Source organism: Tympanuchus pallidicinctus, unplaced genomic scaffold, assembly GCF_026119805.1.
Source record: "Tympanuchus pallidicinctus isolate F22 unplaced genomic scaffold, pur_lepc_1.0 scaffold5, whole genome shotgun sequence".
NCBI classification, from domain to species: Eukaryota; Metazoa; Chordata; class Aves; order Galliformes; family Phasianidae; genus Tympanuchus; species Tympanuchus pallidicinctus.
The window spans coordinates 63,698,280-63,717,484 of NW_026294769.1; positions in this window are offsets into that span (position 1 = coordinate 63,698,280).

Genomic DNA, 19,205 nt, shown 5'->3' on the forward strand with positions numbered 1-19,205 from the left:
TGCAGGCATGAATCTCTTTTTTCACAGGAAATGCTGAAGTTCCTGATTATCTTTTTGTCTGGGTCTCTAAATGCTGTTTTCTCATCAGTACTGTGGGCAAAGTAACAGCTTGCATGTCTCAGCCATGCTAGGAGGCTGGATAAATATTTGGACAAGAGGCTTTGGTGATCTTTGGTTCAAATACTTTCTCTGTGGGTAGAAGCCTTCAGCAGCTCTCTGGGGGTATAGCTGAGGTGGGGCTCCAGGAGGACACAGAGTGGCTTTCTCTGCCCAAATGGAGCTCCCTGAGCACTCAGCTCAATTTCCAGACAGGGCTACTTTATAAATGCTTTCACACATAACTATGCCTCTGTACATATTTTAAATGTTCACTACACAGACTTGACTTCAGCAGTGAAATGGTATGCTACATTCCAGTGAGTTGTCTGATAGTCAGGACAAGAACATAACTGGCACATTTCTGCTTCAGGTGGGGCAATTAAGGAAACATGGTGTTGAGAGCAGACACTGTTTTGACAGAGAGGAGTTACTAAGACTGTGCAAGTCTGGAAAGAAAAGGAAGACAACACTGTTAAATTGTATAACTTCTGAAGATGGAACAGAAGTCTTTTGTTTGCCTAGTTGTTGCTCTAGTCTGAAAGTCAATAGAGATGAAGCACAGTAATGAAAAAGAGCATGTTGAAAATACCTTGTCTCCTTCAATTCTCTTACTTTGTCTTTCCAACTTGCACTGAACAAAAATGTTATTCACTTCTGGACAGATTATCAAATTTAAAGTGTATTAGCAGGCACCAGCTGTGTGCTGTAATTATTTGGCTGAATTTTCTGACGTTAGAAGAGAAAATCTGAGTTAATGGCTCAGATGCTCTCCTGCTTGGTTCCCTAATATTCCCCACCTTGCACCTGGTACATCTGCATGGAGCGCGGATAAAGCAGCAGGAGGGCAGAAGGGGACTGCTGGGGACATACAGCACTATGGGACAGATGACTACTCATGCTGTAAGAACTTTGTAGCAAAATATTAACCACCCTCCATTAATGGATCCACATAAGGAAGAAAGTATTCTGTTGTATTTATTTACAGATGGCTTTAATGCTGCAGTAGTCAAGCAAGTCTGGATGCAGTTGTCTAAAGAGAGTTATCTTAAGTCTTAGGAAATAGTCAAGGGGAGCAATGGATGTGCTGAGTAGGATCAGTAGGTAAAGCATGGTTGCTCAGTCTTTATGTTTTGTGTGAGATTTGCCTGAGACCAAGTTTAATGCGGTCACCTGGCCTGAGCATCCTTCTTGCCTGAGGCTTGTTTGTGGTTTTTTTTTTTTTGTCTGCAGAGCCAGTGACACCTCCCTGAGAGGCTGAAGGGCACCGGTAGGTGAGTGGCTTAATTTCTTCTGAAGAGTGGTGTATGGATACCCGAGGTGTGCAATCTGACTGACAGGTGCCAAGTGGGCAAACCCAGCTTGGCAGAATCAAGCTATTCTCTCATAACAGCATATTCTGATTTCTGCTTACGGAATCGCAGGAGTTGGTAGAGACCTCTGGAGATTATTTAGTCCAACTCCCTGCTAAAGCAAGTTCCTTGCAATAAGTTGCACATCAAAGTGTCCAGACTTAAAGTCTGTTTAGTTACCAGCCTGTCTCCATCCTGTGATGGTGCATGCTTTTCATCTTCAAGCCTTTTCTTTAGCTATGGCAGATGAAAACTCACATTAGAAATGAAAACTGAACCTGTGGGGATGATCTCTGTTCTACAATTTCTGTTCTACCAGTGGGGTCTTCAGGCAGGAAACTACAGAACTGAATGAGACTGGATATAGAATTACAATGCTTGGCAACCTTTGTGTGTATATATCACAGGGATACATGAACAGTGCTTGCTAGTTGATAAGGCCAGAAGGTTTTGACACAGCAGCTCTTGACCTTTGCAACCTCAGAAGCATGCGATTTGCTTAGGGTACAACATGTACACATGCAGTGCTCTTTAAATAATTTCCTTTTTTGTACTGCCTCATTACTGTTGGTGAACAAGGTGAAAAGCAATAGCTCCTCTTGTGCTATGAAAGGCAAGGAAATATTCAAAACCATGTAGAGTACTGTTTGCACCAAGTTATTGCCTGTGAAACCTTGCGCAAGTACTACTTGCAGTCAGTTATTCCTGGCAACTGCATTACTATAGTTAATAATGTAAACATTAGGCAAAATGAAAATCTGATATGAAAATTATTTGTACTGCTAGAACATTTGGAAAAGGGCCAGCATGTTAAATTGGAAATGCTGGTGTAATTTACCACCATACATTCATTTTGACTACATGTTGTAAAAAACTACTGGTTAATTAAAAGAATGGAGTATTTGGTAAATTACCTGAAGCTTTCCATCACAAAAGTGAGGGAATCCATAAATTCTGAGATAAGTTACATATGAAGAAATCAAAAGAAGATGTTATAAATGGTCCATGGATGTCAAATTCAGGAAAATCCAATAGAAAACACAAATCTGAGCTCCTTGTTCCACATGCACTGGATCATTGTTAAAGATTGTGCAAAGCCCATGTAAAATGATCTTGTCTGGCAGATACAGAATTCTTGTTATAAGCCTCTTAAATCAAACTCACGTAGGAATATATTTCTGAATAGGTTACAAGGCTGGTAAATCAGAACCCTTTTTGCACTGACCTTGATAGTCATATCCCTCTAGTTCATATTCCTTAATTCACACTGATTTCCTAGATGTTACAGTGTGGGTATACACCCACACCTGCCGTGTTTGGGAAGAAAAAATAGCTCATACCCTCTCTCCTTCCAACAAATCTTCTGGTAATATTAACTACATGCCTGCATAGCACTGTAAAGAAAACATTGGTCACTGTAATGTAAAATTGTCAATTTGTTATGAGGAAATAAGGTGACTCCAAGATAAGGTTTATTTCATTGAGACCATCTTAAGTACATAAAATTGAAGTAATTTTTTTCTGTACAGTTCTCATGATCCATAGCCATAATGAAAATAAGGAGAGGTTCATAGGGAAATGTACTGTAAATCAGGGACACAATTAAAAGCTTCCCAGTTTTCTTTTATCTTGCAGTGTACCAAACTGGAACATAATGTCTACTGCAAGGTGCTAAGTGGTGGGATGCTCATATTTCCTGGTTCTGGCATCCACTCTTCACATGTGTATGAGATGGTAATGATTAAAAAAAAGATTTTTTCCATACCCAAAAAAGCAGATTTTACAAGGTTCAAAAATACTTTCCAAACGTATTTTGAAATACCCCAATAAAATGTTTCAATGAGATATTGCTGTGCTTCTGAGAAAGCACTACCAAGAGTTACATTTTAAAAACTTCACCTGTACTTTAATTTGCAAAGTGATTCAAATCTTAGGAAAGATCAATGTTTCAGCTACACATCACTACTAGACATACATGAAAGTTGTGAACTGAGCAGAAGTTCAATTGGGCTTTTTTAAAAAAAGATTTGAATCTCTTCTATTTACCAGATTTCTTTGAAGAATTCGCCATGTGTGAGATTGGCACTGTTGAACTGATTTTCCAAAAAGACTTTGACTAAGTCTTTTTTGAAAGATTTTTAGAGAAATTAAATTACCCTGGAGCATGATGAGATGGATTATTAATATCTAGTTAAACTGATCACTTTTATAACTCAGAGGATTACCAATGGTCACCCCTAGGGAAATGTGCTGAAACTGCTGTCATGCCCAACCATAACATGATCTACAATAAAAGAAGGAGTCAGAGTGACAAAGCTTAAGGAAAATATGAAATGGTTTAGGATAGTTGAAAAAGTCTTTGAAGTCATGAAACTCTTCTAATTTTGTGATACATAGTGCTTTGGTAGCTAAATTGAACATGAAATTTAATGTCAGTAAATGCAACGCTATACGTGTATGTGTCCAAAAAAAGAAAAGAAACAACACTAGCTGAAATGCTCAGTGATGAGCTTTGTTTGACCTGCCTTGGGCTCATAGTATGCAATCAGTTCCTCAGTCACCAGTTTCAGCAATTTATCCTTCATCCACTCTGGAAATTTCATGGATTCCTTGTCCTTTGAAGTGCAGTGTTGCTGTTCCAGCAGATACAGGACTGGTTCAAGTCTTCCATGAAGAGCAGGGCCTGTGATGTAAATTTTCTTTCAGATGTCCAAAGAAGGCTCCATCTACTTTTTTGTCTTGATCCTGTGGTCTGCAGCAGACACCCAATGCAATGTCATCCATATTGGTCTGCCCCCTAACCTTGATACATAAGCTCTCAGCTGACCCATCCTCCCTATCCAAAACACTAAATAGGCTGCTACTATTCAGCTTGGAAGAAATGGCAAAAAGAATCACTGACTGGCTTGGGTTGGGAGAGACCTCAAAGGTCATGCAGTTCCAAACCCATAGCTGCAGGCAGAATTGCCAAGTGCAAAATCAAGCACTAGATCATGTTGCCAAGGGCCTGATCTACCCTGGCCTTGGAAAGTGACAAATATAACAGATATTTTATAATTTGGATGATTAGAAAAAGATGAATGGAAAAAGTTGCTTCTCTGTTCACTGTTTCTCACAGTACAGGAATTAGAAGATAATTTGCAATTTAAAAATACCAAGAGCATACTTCCACCCAATGCACGGGCAAATTATGCCACATGAATTTCTATAGGTCCGAAATATGTACAACCTGATGAAGAAGAGAACCTAGAGAAGGTTAAGCACGGTTACTAAGCACTCATCTTTATTTACTAATGTATTTATGTATCACTTTTCTGAATGCTGGAAGCCATAAGGCAGAGCAAGCAATGATTAATTTATATTTAACATGTCTTCCAACATACTTTCTTCTTGTCACAGCCAAATCTATTGTCTGATTCTCCCTAGTATGTATTCATATTCTTATACTAGATAAAACTCATTTTAATAGAGTGTATCTATTGCTCTCTTTGCGTGGTATGTTCTTTGGAGACAAGGTAGCAACTTGGTTACAAAAGGTAAGATAACTGAAAAGTGGTATTTATACTGTACATCTTCATTTTAGAAGACTGTGGGATAGAGTACACAGATGGAAATATTCTGGCTACCATTTTAAGGGTTCCACTTTTGGACATTTCAGACCATTATCTCTAACTGGAAACAAGTCACAGTTTCTCTTGTTTTCTCTGTTTCTTTGGTGCCACCATAGGACTTAGCTACAAAATATTCAGATATAAAGACAAAATGGACCTAAGTTAAATTGTTAAAAAAGTAAAAAAGCAAAAGTAGTGTTCTAATGGTTGATTTTAGAAGCTATTCTGTTTTGGAGACAGCCAGGGAGGGACTACCTCAAAGCTCTCAGTTGCACAATAGTTTCCATATGATGCATATGACTCTGGAATGGGAAGGCCTCATAAATCTTTAGCAAATTGAATCCTGCACAGGATTCGCAGGATGCTTGAGAGGAGCAGAGAATGAGACTAGCTTATAAACGTGACCTTAATAACCAACAGTGAATCTAAAAGCAGGCAGAATGTGTCTGAGGTTACTAAAATATCCAGAAGTGCTTGCAAACTTATTCTAAATACCAATTGATTTCCTCTCTTCAGATAGTTCTCTGAATCCATCAATCACAGACCAGGCAAATCTCTCTTTATAACGTACTTTTTCCAGGAGGTTTCCAAATCCTAGTCAAAGAAGCAGAAGCTGAAGAGAAAATTGGAAGAAAACAAACCAAAATCATGGGAGAAAGTTAAAATCACAGCCTCAGAAACTGACCCATTACATTTCCTGTTCAAGAATTGCTAAGCAGCAAGTAATATGTATGGTGTTATCTCTATAAAAAGCTAATAAAGGGGAGCTGGAATTGACTGTGGAGGGTGGCCTGCTTATGTGGGAATGCCTCCCCTTGCCAAATACCAGACCATACTGAGAGTGGCACAACTTAACATTCCCTCTGACATTTTCTCTGAACAAGCTTTTGTTTTGTGCTTGTTTTGTTATGCATGTTTCCTCCATTTTACAACAGAAACCACGTACAGCCATTGGGCAGAGACATATCCCTCTGAGCGTGGCTTATTGGCATAGTAACTAGGTGGACAAGGTAGGGATGCTCATCATTTTTTTAGAGCTTTCATATCCTCCAGCTCCCCTTGGTCGCAATGAACTCACCCTGTATCTGATGCCTCAATGGCTTTACACTACCTCAAACATTACTTCTGTAATGCAAAGCAGAAGGGATTTTGTGCAGCTACTGAGAAAAGTCACTGACTGAGCATGGTATTGGGATAAAGAGACTTCTGACGCCAGAGGTCCTTTCTCTTGATGAACAGATACTGGAAATCATCTTGGGAAAAAACAGCAATCATATGCAAAGTGTCATGAAGTCCCTTTCCCTTTTACAGAACCTTACATATATTTTAACAGCAATAATTAGTCCTACTCTCTCATCCCAAGCACTGAAGGTGGTTTTATCATTAACTTTGAATGTGAGACAAGGGATGAGACAGCATCTTTGGCTCAGTGAAACAAGTACAAATGGCTGGCTCAGTAGGTGCTTGTGCACCTGATACCAAGATTAAAACGTATGATTTCCCTACTGCCACTCTGAGTTTGGGCATCTTCTTGCCCATGTTAAAGATCTACGCATCAGATGGGATGCGGTATCTCATCACCTGCCTCTTTTTACAACAAGTGAGGAAAAAGGCATATTGAAAATTTGAGATCCACTTATTCTAAGGGAAATTAACCAGACCAAATTCTCCAAGCATTAACTGAGAATGGCTTTAAACTGAAAGAACAGAAATTTAGTTTAGATGTCAGTGGAAATTCTTTACTCAAAGTGCAGTGAGGCACTCGCACAGGCTGCCTGGAGAAACTGTGGATGCCCCATCCCTGGAGGTGCTCAAGGCCAGGTTGGATGGGGCCCTGGGCAGCCTGCGCTGGCGGGAGCAATCCTGCCCAAGTTAACAGGATTGGAGCTCTTTAGGGTCCCTTTTTACCCAGCCATTCTATGATTCTATAATTATCTCATTCTCTCCTGCCCGAGTCTCCAGATTAACAGTGCAATCATTGATAAAGGAAAAAATGCATTTTTTAGAGTAAAATGAAATGCAGTAGTGCAGCAGGAAACTTGGCAAATGTACTACACCAATATTCTGATAACAGGATTACTTCTGCAAGCTTCAAACAAACTATTAATTGGAAACCATTTTCAGGCTAAAATGAGCCTCCAGTTATTTTGAGTTAACTACATGCTTGTATTTCTAGCTGGATGCAGACCCAAGTTAAAAAAACCTCTAGGTGACCACACTGGTTGTGCAGCTTTGTACAAACATTTATTTTTCCCGAGGAATGGTGTGTACTGAATGAAGCAGGCTGTGCCGCCTGCTTGCTTGTTTTACCCTTCAAGACTCTTGTTCATCTGTTCTGCAAACACCATAAGGATCTGTTCTAGTCTGCAGTTCTAAGAGTAGCTGCAAGTCTCCCTTTACCTTTCTTATAACTGCTGTAAGAACAAGAGAAGTTTTATGTATTGATCAAGGTTGTGCCATCACATCAGACACAATGACAAGAAAAGTCAGGGAGAAAATGCTTCTTTTGCTGATTTTTGCTTACATTTGTGGAAAAGTGTAGACCCAGCTGTTGATGTGAAAAATCACTTGGAGAAATTGATTTTACCAGTATTGCACTGTCTGACATATTGCTCCTACCTGGCTTCTTGAGGGCCTGTGGAAGAATGTGAGTTTTCTATATTGAGTGAAGATAGGACTGAGTTTTGTCAAGGATGGAGATGTTCTCAAGTTGCTCTTCTCTGCAAATTTGAGCAAGGGTCTTCACAATATCCTCACTCCCACTCAAGGAATGGTAGGAGATGGGAAGGGAAGGACAGTAAGAGTGATAGCTCACTTCTTCCAGTCACTTTTCATCAAGTGATTGCATCAGCACAGCCATCTGAACTCACAGCAGCAGTGCAGGTTGGGAGCGTCTGCCTTATGTCTCAAACATTTGTGCTTGTTACCTTGCCAGAGGATAGCATTACTGAAAAACTCCTGGTTGAAATCAATCCTGTTTACAACACATTTTACCTCCAACCTGGTGTTACTTTTGTTTGCAGCTTTACATAACAAGCTCAGACAGGTTTCTCCCACACTGGAGCATTCAGCAAATGGGCACCTCTCCACTCTAAGCAGAAGTTGCTTAAAACTACTTCTTTCTCTTTCATAGAAACTTATTTTTCTGCTGCCACGCAAATCCTACTCCTCTGGCTCCGAGAAGTCACAAACATAGCTTACTCCATCACAGCAGGCTAGGCTGTTTCCTAGCTGAGCATGCTGCAGTGTATTCCATCACCGTGGTTGCATATAGCAGCTGATGCGCAACTACAGCTATCACAAGCCCTACTTTACGTACCAGTTTCCTTATTCTGGAGAGTGAAGTTGTAGGGCCCTCTTGTGGGAAGGAAGTAGCAGTCCTGCTCGTTGTGAAGTGCCTAAAATTTGGAAGCCAACAGTGAACCTGTGCTGTTGTCTTCTGAAGCATGTCCATGATACCTGTTGTGTGACAACGCTCTTATTGATGCTCAAATTTGATATCTGTTTGTCAACATGGAAATGAGAAAGGAGAATATTTACAGGGTTAGCATAAACCCCAGTTCTGTATATGGCTGTTCTAAAGTGTACTTTTCTCAGCCATAATAGTGGATGTTAACTCCTGCTCCCCTCAGCCAGTTCAGAAGGTGATAGCACTCCATCCATGCATGGATGAGTTTTGTCTATGCCATGGTCATGTCATGACCTCAGGACCTGACATGTTTCCTTCTCTCCTTCAGCTGGTGACCATGACTCCTGAAGCCCCAAGTCAAACACACACCCACTGAGGAGTGTAGCTCTGCAGCCTTGCAGTCTGCCCTCACCTTGTGGTCTCCTGGTCCATAAAGATCCTGGAACAGCCTTCTGGAGTCTTCAGGTGGCATCCACTTCTCAGCACATGCTTCAAGGAACAGGAGGCTGCATCTTGGCCCAAAATGTCATCTGTACATTCAGAGGAGCTGTGAGCTAGGTGTGGGTATGAAGGATGCCAGAGGCAGGGCCTGCAGGAAGGCACCCGCTTTCTGTCACATCTGTGGATGGATTTTATCTCTCAAGTATGCATAAACTGTCAGTGATAGGAACAGCTTTTGGTTTCACTCAGAACAGGCAATGGCAGGCACTGAATTTTGGAACTTTTGTACTGAACCCCGCTGAGGTGGTTGATGGAGTGGTGATGTGCAAAGCATGTTGGCAACTCAGAAATCTTTGCCCCAGGCTTTGCGTTTTCCGCAGCACAAAGCATGTCATGCTGCAAGTCATGAACATCCCAAGCATGTCTGGGAATCTAACTGTGTGTCTCTCCTAACCACGTTCAGAGACTCTGGACCATTTCTTATAGGTCAAGACCCATGAAACACTGTTCTTTGGGGAAGGATGATGCCAATGTCTGCTACTGGTGCAAAAAACAAAGTAAAAGTGCACCAACAAACAACCCCTTTAAAACTCAAGTTACAGGAAAGCTCATTTCCATTATTATATTGTTTTTATATCTATATTATTCTGTTTGCATATTTTAACCTCCTGTTCTCATTCCATATCTACCTCTGCTGTGACTGCTTCCTGTCCTCAGGCATCCCATCCATTTAACTGCTGCAAATAATCTCTTAAATTACAATCCAGTAACTTTCTATAAAAAACTTATAAAGTTTCAATGTTCTATATAGCAATTACCTCAAATATTAAGCTTAATAACATATAAACAACTTGAGGAAATTATTGAAAATATTTGTATATTTGTAAATTCTAAGAATTTGGACTGTACCATGTGTGTTGCTGCCGTGGAGCTTAGGCTGCACAACAACAAGAGGCCAAAAGACAGAGAAAAACCTCCATTACCTCCAGCGGTAAACAGTTACAGATCACAGGATGAGGAGCTAACGTAGAAACTCATTCAACATCTAGCAATACCTAAAGCAAAACCTGTTGCACATAAAGCTGCAAATCTGCACTGCCTTGTTCATAGGGTTACCACAAGCTCAATAGTAATAACAAGGAATGTTTAGTTTCTTAAATGATCTGCTTAACATGAGATCTTGGACACTAGGAAAAATACTATGACTCCAGTATCAACTATTTGAATTAACAGCAAATTCTAGGAAGGAAGATCAGGCAGCCTATTGTTTTGCCCTGGGGGCAATCATTCATATTACTGCAAAATCCAAAATCTTTATTGCTTTGGTAGAGCTTTACCTTTATTTTGTATAGTGAGTATGTAGGGTATCAAAAGAAGCAATTCAATTCACCTTAACTCATTTCTCTCCCTCCAGCAGAAAAGGTGCTTCGAAAACTCAATTCCATTTTATTTCAATAGTGAGCATTGACCTAAATACTACATGAAATCTAATGACTTAAACTGGTGCAGGAATTTTACTTAGAGAACCAACAGCATTTTATTATTTCTTTCAGCAATGGCACTTTGATGTGTCTGCTTTATACCTGGCAGGCAGTGATTTTATTCTGCCTTGCTGGCAGGGTCCCTGATTTTCCAAGCTGCAGGAGCTTGTCCCTTTTGTGTGCCCTTTGCAGCCCTCCTATAAGTTTAGGGTTGCATTCCAAATCCACGGTCGTAATGGAGAACCTGAGTATGGAGCTGTTCCAAAAGTATATATTTAGGGCCAGTTCAGCAGAGGTCTATAAATGTGTCAAAATCATAGTGTGTCGAGACACTACCATCCAGAGATACCTTGGCTCTCTTGGAGCAAGCTAATGCCATGCTGGCAGCAGTACAACCATAGTGGTGCAGCAGTCTTCCAGGGACATTTATGCCTGTTGGGACAGTGTGTGTTAGCTTTGGTACAGTCTTCTGAGAAATCTGGCATATTCTCTGAGTACTCCCACTGATTTGTTCAGAGCAGTTCTAGGTAGCTCTATGTAGTGTTGTAGGAATAATTTCTATAGCTGTATTTCCCTTCACTTAATTATAAAGGCAAGATGAGAAACTACAGTCTTGAATTTCAGTGCTGTGGCTCAAAACATGTACACATTTTAGTGGGAAATGTGGTGTTGAAAACAAGGCCAATAGGGAACAGCCTGCAACATTCTCATCAGTTGGGTTTTCACCATTGATTTCTAATGTGGAAAAATCAGGGATCCTAGCAGCTGTCACTGCCATATTGCTGTTTTATAGTGGTGGGTAGCTGCAGGCAGTGCTAGTTGGAAGAACAAATTAGAACAGACAGGGGTTAGATCAATATCTGAAGGATGATTATCTTGGTCAGCACAATACTCCTCCGTAGCCTAATCCAATCTAAACAGTCTCTAAATATATCACAGACTGTGAAATTTCAATCCTTGTCCTGTCAGTCTGCTCATGTGAAGAAGGATGACATTCCTGATGAAGTCAAAGGGCCTGATCCTGATACTGCTGAAGGCACTAATTAATCTCCCATTAACTCCTGAGAAGCCCTAAAGGAGTCATTCTGTCAATCTGATCAATTAAGCAAAGGTAGCCTGTCCTTTCCAGGTGTAATGGGTTCACAGCAGCTACACAGCCACAGGTCTTCTCCTCAAAGGAAAAGATCACCTCTGTAAGTTTTGTAAATGAAAAGCAAGTCAGCAAGAAATGAAGGTGATGCTCGTCATGACACACTGCTGTTTTAGGTAGCACTTGGCCAGAACAAAGAGCACAGGGAATTGATGAAAGCCACTTGTTGTAATTATTTATTGTGGGGCCAGATGCTCTCAGATGCCTGCACACGTACAAACACATGTGCTCCACTGCACCTCCTTGCCCAGAGGTGGGCGAGTTGACCAGGAAAATCTTCACTTGGGATGACATAAAGTAAAAAAACGAGAAAAATGGAGAAAAGAGATTTTCCTGGGGTTGAGATGTTGGGATATTTTTTGTAGATGTGTGGCCATTGGGAGTGTTTTGGAGACTGACAGTGGAAGAGCCGGGCAGCTCCTGAAGTGAGACAGCAGCCCAAGGAGTATGCAGGCAGGAAAGTGTTTTGGGACTGTGTCCTCTGGGGTGCCTGGAGAGGTCCACCCACAGGCGACTTTCTGGGATAATCAAAAAAGATGTGACTTATTTACAGGCACAGACAAAGGCCAGATACAGTTAATTGCTGTTGCAGTAGTGAACTTATGCACAGACTTACATTAGTACTCCCAGAGGTTTTGCCTCCTCTTATGGCCTTTTTTTTACCTTATAAGGACAAAATTGTCCATCAGAGTAATGCCTCTCTTCACCAAGTGGTACAAGAAGTCACAATGGTGAGTGTATGAATAAAAAGAGGAATTTTACTCCTCAGATTTGCACAGCAGACAGCAAGCTAAGATTGTAACTCTGACTCCAGCCATTTTGCTTTGCTTGTGAGATAATCAACTGCATGCACATATAAGCCTATGTTTGCTTATTGCAATAAATAAATATTTTGCTAAACAAACAGAAAAAATAACAAAATCAATATGATAACGATCTTAACATCTCATGTATAAATGTAGACATATTTTATAAAGGGATTTTAAATCCATTTACTTTGCTTTGCAGAAATTCATTCTGCAATTAAAAATCCAAACATTTTAATTACATTCTTTTTTTAAATCTTGACTTAAACTGCTGTTATTTAGAACTCAAAAAGGGACTCAATCAACTTTGATCAATCAATTGATCAATCAATCAATTTAGAACTCAATCAACTTTGAATGTCTGTAAGACTGTAGCATTTTCCTCATCATTTATAATGTTCTTTTATTATTTCTCCCTTCCAAAATATTATCAAATACTGCCTAGTTATGAAAAACTTCCACCTGATGTAAGTGAGGGTATTAGGAGCCATTTGAAGGTAAACTACTGATCGAGCAATGTGTGTTTATATTAGTTTTGAAAACTGCGCTTTGAAAAAACGATTTTCAGGATTCTTTTTGGCATAGCAATAGCAATTTCTTTTCTATAGCTATAGATTTGTAAGTAAACTAGTTATGTTGTCTAACTTATTAAAGAAACTGGGGAAAAAACACATTTGGAGAGAAATGCAGAGTAATAATTGCATGATTCCTTTATTTACAGCACAGTGATTACTCAGATCAAATCCTGCATTAGCATAGCATCACCATTGGAAGATAGGACATAGACCTTACTGATACTAAAAATCTAAGATATAGCTATTGTAGTAAAAAAAATTATTTCAGTTCCTCTTAGGACTTAGCTATAGATCAAGCATTTTTCTTTTCCTGATTGCTGAGACAGAAATACTTGTGGGGTGAGCCAAATTTCTAAGGTATCTAAGGCTCAGTAGAGCCTGTGTTGGGTGCAACTTGCTCATCAGGAAAAGTCGGTCCATCCAGTGATTACATGGTTGGAACAAAATATAAACAGCTACCTGAAGTAACAGAGGGGCTCATGATAGCCCATGGCTTCTAAACTTGATCATTTTCCTCTGCTCCTAAGTCAGGATGCTCAGGCAGCACTGCATGGTGGAACAGGTTATTGGATCCACTAATACTCACATGATCTGCCTTGGGCAAGGTCATCATCCTGGTTTGAAATGAACTGGTTTTGGTTGGAATATTCAGCATCCCTTTTAAGAAATTCTGATCTGTGCTGTTATTTAAGAATGAACTTGATGCACTGCCTACATAACTACAGTGTACATTAGTTTTACTTAGGTTTCACAAAGAGATTAAATCAAATGGACCATATCTACCACATGTTGGATTATGCTACATTTGCTGTTATTATTACAATGACAGATAGATGATGACAAGTCTACTGTTTTTCCTTTGGGCATTTTTCCCGACATCTGGTATTTTGAGAAGATCTTAACATTCAGTAAACTAGCAACAGATTCTCTAACATCTAATTCTTTGAGAAATTACAGCTGTAAACCCATGAAGACTCATTCATATGCTTGCTTTCATGTGAAATGGGTTGTCCCACTGAACTTGCATAGTGAATGAAGCTATGCTTATGCAAAACTGCTAGAAGGATTCGTGCCTAAATAATGAAAGTGAGCGCTGGCAGTATACAATTATCTGTCAGTTTCAGCTATAAACACAGCAGAATCCAACTGCAAAATAAATGTAGGAAATGGAATGAAGTGGAAGTGAAGACTGTGAGTGCACTTTTACTTTTCCTCATTCACAGCAGCTTTGTACTTTTAATAATAACCAAACTAGTAATTTAAATTGTGTGCTGCCTCTGCTGTGTATGAACTCTGGGACATTATTTGGTTTCTGTGTCCATTTAGACATTTAGCCAATGGATGTTAGCAGTGAAAGATTATAGGAAAAATGGTCTCTAAATTATTCCAGTGTACTTTGAAGAGCCCAATTTACACTAACAGCTACCCATTACTTTAAAAAAATGAATAGACATGATTCTCATCAAACATACAATCCGCTGCCTTTGGAGTGAAACTAGCATTACCCTCCTTGATATATTTTGCCACTTGTATGTCCTTAGTCCTCAGGTTTTAAATCAGTTCAAGTTTTATTTCAGAATTGAACTAAGTTCAGGCAATAATAATTGTTCCTCAGAAGGATCTAATGAACTGAGATGTTGGGAAAAAAAAAAAATTCTCACATGATGCGAAAGAAAATGTAATTCCTGTTTCTTTCACTACTGCTAGGAGAAGAGCATCAGTTCAATGCATGAATCCTAAAATCTCCAGGCTGACCATCTCAACATGAGCCCTGTGTTTGATATGGCACTCCCATGCTCCAGGGCCACCACACTGGCATTCGAGGGCTGATGTGCGCGGGTCTGAAATTTCCCAGACTGAGAAATTGATTTGACTTTATAAAACAGACCTAGAGAGCTTGGGCAGTTATTTCTAGCTTCAGCATCCTGACTGTGGTTAGGTATGGGTATGCTAACCAGAACAGGTGTACTTCCACTTTTCCTTTTGGGTGCTTATCTAGAAAAAGCAACAGGGCTGATATGCTTTTCTAGCCTTTCAGTCCACAGAGCCAATCCATCCACAGAGACTGCAGCTGCCACATGATGGGCCAGTTCAGGGCAAAATGAAGCAGATGTGTGCTCCTCCCTAATCACACATAACTTATGTGGGTCTAATTTGTCAAAATAATCTCTGATTATCTGAATAATCTCTGTTCTTTCCTTAATATGCCATCACATTGATCATAGTGCTTGAGCTGTGTGTAACAGCAGGATGATCTAGTAAAGCCAAAATTATATTGTCTTCTGTTCCTGGCTTTCTCTCTTTACTAAGAGTGACAAGAGCATTTCCATGATCTTCCTCTGACAAGCTAGAATAATTATTTCTTTTCTTGCTACTTCTTATATTACCTGATCTAGTGGGTTGCAGGAGGTTGGAATTAGATTATCTTTAAGGTCTCATACAGAATCACAGAATCTCAGAACTGAAGCAGTTGGAAGGGACCTCAAAAGATCATAGAGTCCAACTGCACTGCTACAGCAGGTACCCTACAATAGGTGGCACAGATAGGTCTTGAATATCTCCATAGAAGGAGATTCCACAGCCTCTCTGGGCAACCTATTCTAGTGCTGCCTCACCCTTACCATAAAGAAGTTCTTTCACATGTTAGAACAGAACTTCCTATGTGCAAGTTTTAGGCCACTGTTCCTTGTTCTATTGCTACCCATCAGTAAAAAAAGCCTGGCCTCATTCATTTGCCTCACACCTCCCTTTAGATATTTATAAACATTGATCAGATCCCCTCTCAGTCTTCTTAACCAGGCTGAACAGACCCAGGTTGCTCTGCGTTTCTTCGTACAGGAGATGCTTCTGGCCCATTTTCTGTTGATTTTCATATATGCTTTTGCTTAGCTTTAATTCTTATCTTTGGCTTTTTGAACTATGTTTTGTTGTCTTTGCTGGTTTCTCTTTGTTTTGGAGATTAGTGAAAACCTTTGATTTATCTGTTTGCTCTGTTATTTCCCTCGGTTTTCTTTGTGTTTTTTGTTTTCTTTGTTTCAAGATAAGTTACTGTAGTTTTCCTAATTTTTAATGTTGATATTTAATGAAACTGCCAGCTTGCCGAATCTCTTTCCATTATACATATTCCTACTAGGAACTGACAGTTCCATGAATTTATTCTGCTTAGCTTTCTTGAAGGCTTTTATTCTATAATTTTGTTTTCTTCTTATAAGAAGTCCCCTAACCCTTCCTAGCCCCTCAAAGCCTCTGTCTGCTATTTCCATGATTTTTAACACTATTTTCCTTTTGGTGAAAAGCAGCTTCATAAGACACTCTACCAGATGCTTTTTCTAAATTTTATCCACAACGCCTGCTGGGAAGCCTGGGAGAGATTTCTCAAACCCAACATAGATGAACATGAGTAAATGAATGTAAGCACAGGCCTGAAGTCATGATCTGATTTTCTTTCACTCCGTGTGTGGTTTGATGGACAACATTTGTTTTCTTACTGCCATTCATGCTGTCCAGCCATTTCACCAAGGTCTGCTTAGCTCCCCATGGGTTTGCAGTCATAGGTTTGCAGCCATAGGTTTGTTCCCGTGGTTGCAGTCATGGGTAAGATGCCGGGCATAAGATTTTTTTCCAAAGTCTTGATCATCCTGTTGTAGTATGAGATGGCAGGGCAAACAAATCAATAACGTGGTTATTACCTTGTCAGATTTTCTGTCTGTCAGCAAGATAATGTTAAGACCTCACTGCACATATTATCACCACGTTATATTATACTACTCTGATTTCTTCCTTTACATTTGATTCATTTCAATGCCAGCCTAAGAGAATAAACTGTTTTGTGTTCAATGGAGTCTTTCAGCTTACACAAGCCTTATTCAAGGGAGGTGAGAGCCAAAAGCCAATCCAGCATTCATCCCAAGGCTGTTGTCAGTGTTGGAACATGTCCCAGATGAATGTAATTTCTTCTTAGCACAAAGACTGACATCTTGGGAACACAACCAAGTGCTGTCAGAATGTAAGACAATTGACTTTTCTACCTACAATGTAATTAACGCTATTTAAATCTCAGAAAAGAGAGCAACAAAAGTTTTCAATTTGGGACTATGCACCTTTCCTTCACTATCTATCTCAAGGGAAGTGAATCCATCAGAAATATGGTTACAGATGCCAAAAGCAATAAAAATGCAGACTTTAAGGTCTAGCCAAATTGTGGTTAAAGTTATTTCTCTGTGGAACATACTCACTCACCAATTTTAAGACTGGGCATTCTCTAGATTGTGTGGCTGCTTTGCAACAAGGGCCATGATTCTAGTGATTAGATGCTTTATAAATCACTGTTTTTTCTAGTCGAGTGAATATTGCTTTTCAGAATTTTTTTGATAATTCCTGAGGGAAAGATAAAGGAATAATATAAACCTCTTGAAAATGGACTCAAGCATTCTAAGTACAGCAAAGCAGTTTAGATCCTGTAAATCAGTATTTCACTATGGTTTGGATCATGAATATGTGATGTGATCTTTCAGGATTTTCATTTTAATAGTAGAAAAGTACTGTGGTCAAATGTTATTAACATAATTAAATATATAGCAAATCATTTCATTTCAATACGGGCTGTTGGGACAAGATGAATCTCTTGGAGAATGTAGGGAAGAAGGCACCTGGAAAACATGCCTTCTTTGGATAAAACTTGTTAAAGCACCCTATTCTTCATATTTGCATAAAAAAATCAGTAAACAATAGAGCAGAATAGTGCTCTTCCAAAGCAAAAATAATCCTTTAAGAAAACCATCCATGAAATTAAACTCTTATATTAAAAGACTCAACTAAAAAGCATAAGAATTATGGTTACTTTGAAAATAGATATATATATATATATTTGTTAATACAGCTCTAGAAGAAGTAACTTGTCTTTTGCATTTCAAAGGAATGCAGCAAAGCATAGGTCTCTCTGCTGTGAAGCATAGTGATTTTATGACATACTTTTTTTAAGAGATGTTTTGTTGCTTTGATTATGCCAAATCATATTAAGCTTGTATTTAGTAGCCTGAGATACCTTCCTAGTGGCTTTTTACTACAATATTCTTTGTCTTCTTCAAACTGCTTGCCATCTTCATACTGTATGAGAAAATGACCTTTCAGTTAATCTAAAGCCATTTGGTCACATTAAAATATTCCTATGCAAAAACTTCTTAAAACAGATAAAGGTTTTGAAAATTGGTCACTGCCCTACAAGGATTATCATCATAGTTATCATTATACTTAACCTTCTTCTCATACTCCTATCTCTTATACCTTCATGGCCCTGCTGAGGTCTGCATTAGAATTCCCATTCTAAGCAGCTGAGCTCTCAGATAATTTGGGACTGCTTTCTGAATTGTCTGGACAATCAGGGTACCACAAGATCTGAACGCTACTGGCACCACAAGCAAGCAGCAGCATAACATGTTGCCCACCACCCCTGAACAAGGGTGGGATCACTCTCTTCTTTCCCACATGAAAGAAAATTCAGACGTCTTCCCATGATGCAGATGGTGTCTGGATGAGTTGCAACAAGATATGGTTCAGTAGCTTAATGGGTACTAATGGTGATAGGAGGATGGTTGGACCAGATGATCTTGTAGGTCTTTTCCAATCTTGTGATTCCATGATTCTATGATTCTGTGCTCTGTAACTGCACCACTAGCTCCTGTAGAGGTTGGCCCAGAAGTCTCTCTTGCATGCCCACTCCCTTCTGCTTCAATAAAAATGACTTTTACTCAAATGGCATGAGTTAAGTTTGGATTCTCATTTTCCACCTTGAATAGACAAACTTCAGTCTGCTTAAAGAACATCTTCTATACTGATTTCTTGTATCTCCAGGGTTATTTCCTTTGCTTTTATTTTTTAGCCTCACAGCTATTTAAAAATTTGGAAAAAGAAGTCATCACCATCATTTCACATCAAATAATGTGCAAAGCATTCTCCACAGAGCTGTGCAAATAATTTTTGTATATATGTCAGAGGCGTGATTGATTGGTCCTTAGGAACTGGTGCAGCTTGTGAAATAAAGGCTGGATATTTTTAAACCTTTTATTCATTTAATAGTCGAGGAAGTATTTTAATGTAAATCCACTCCATAATGTGACTTTACTGGCATAACAGACTTAAAAAAAAAAAAAAATAATAATTTAAATTAAATTGAAGTAAATTATTTTGAGCATTAAAATAGGCCATGGGCTTTAAGTTCCAGGAGGAGTTATTATAAACCCAGCTGGATCCTGTAAATTTACTGAAGTTTATTGAAGTTATAAGGC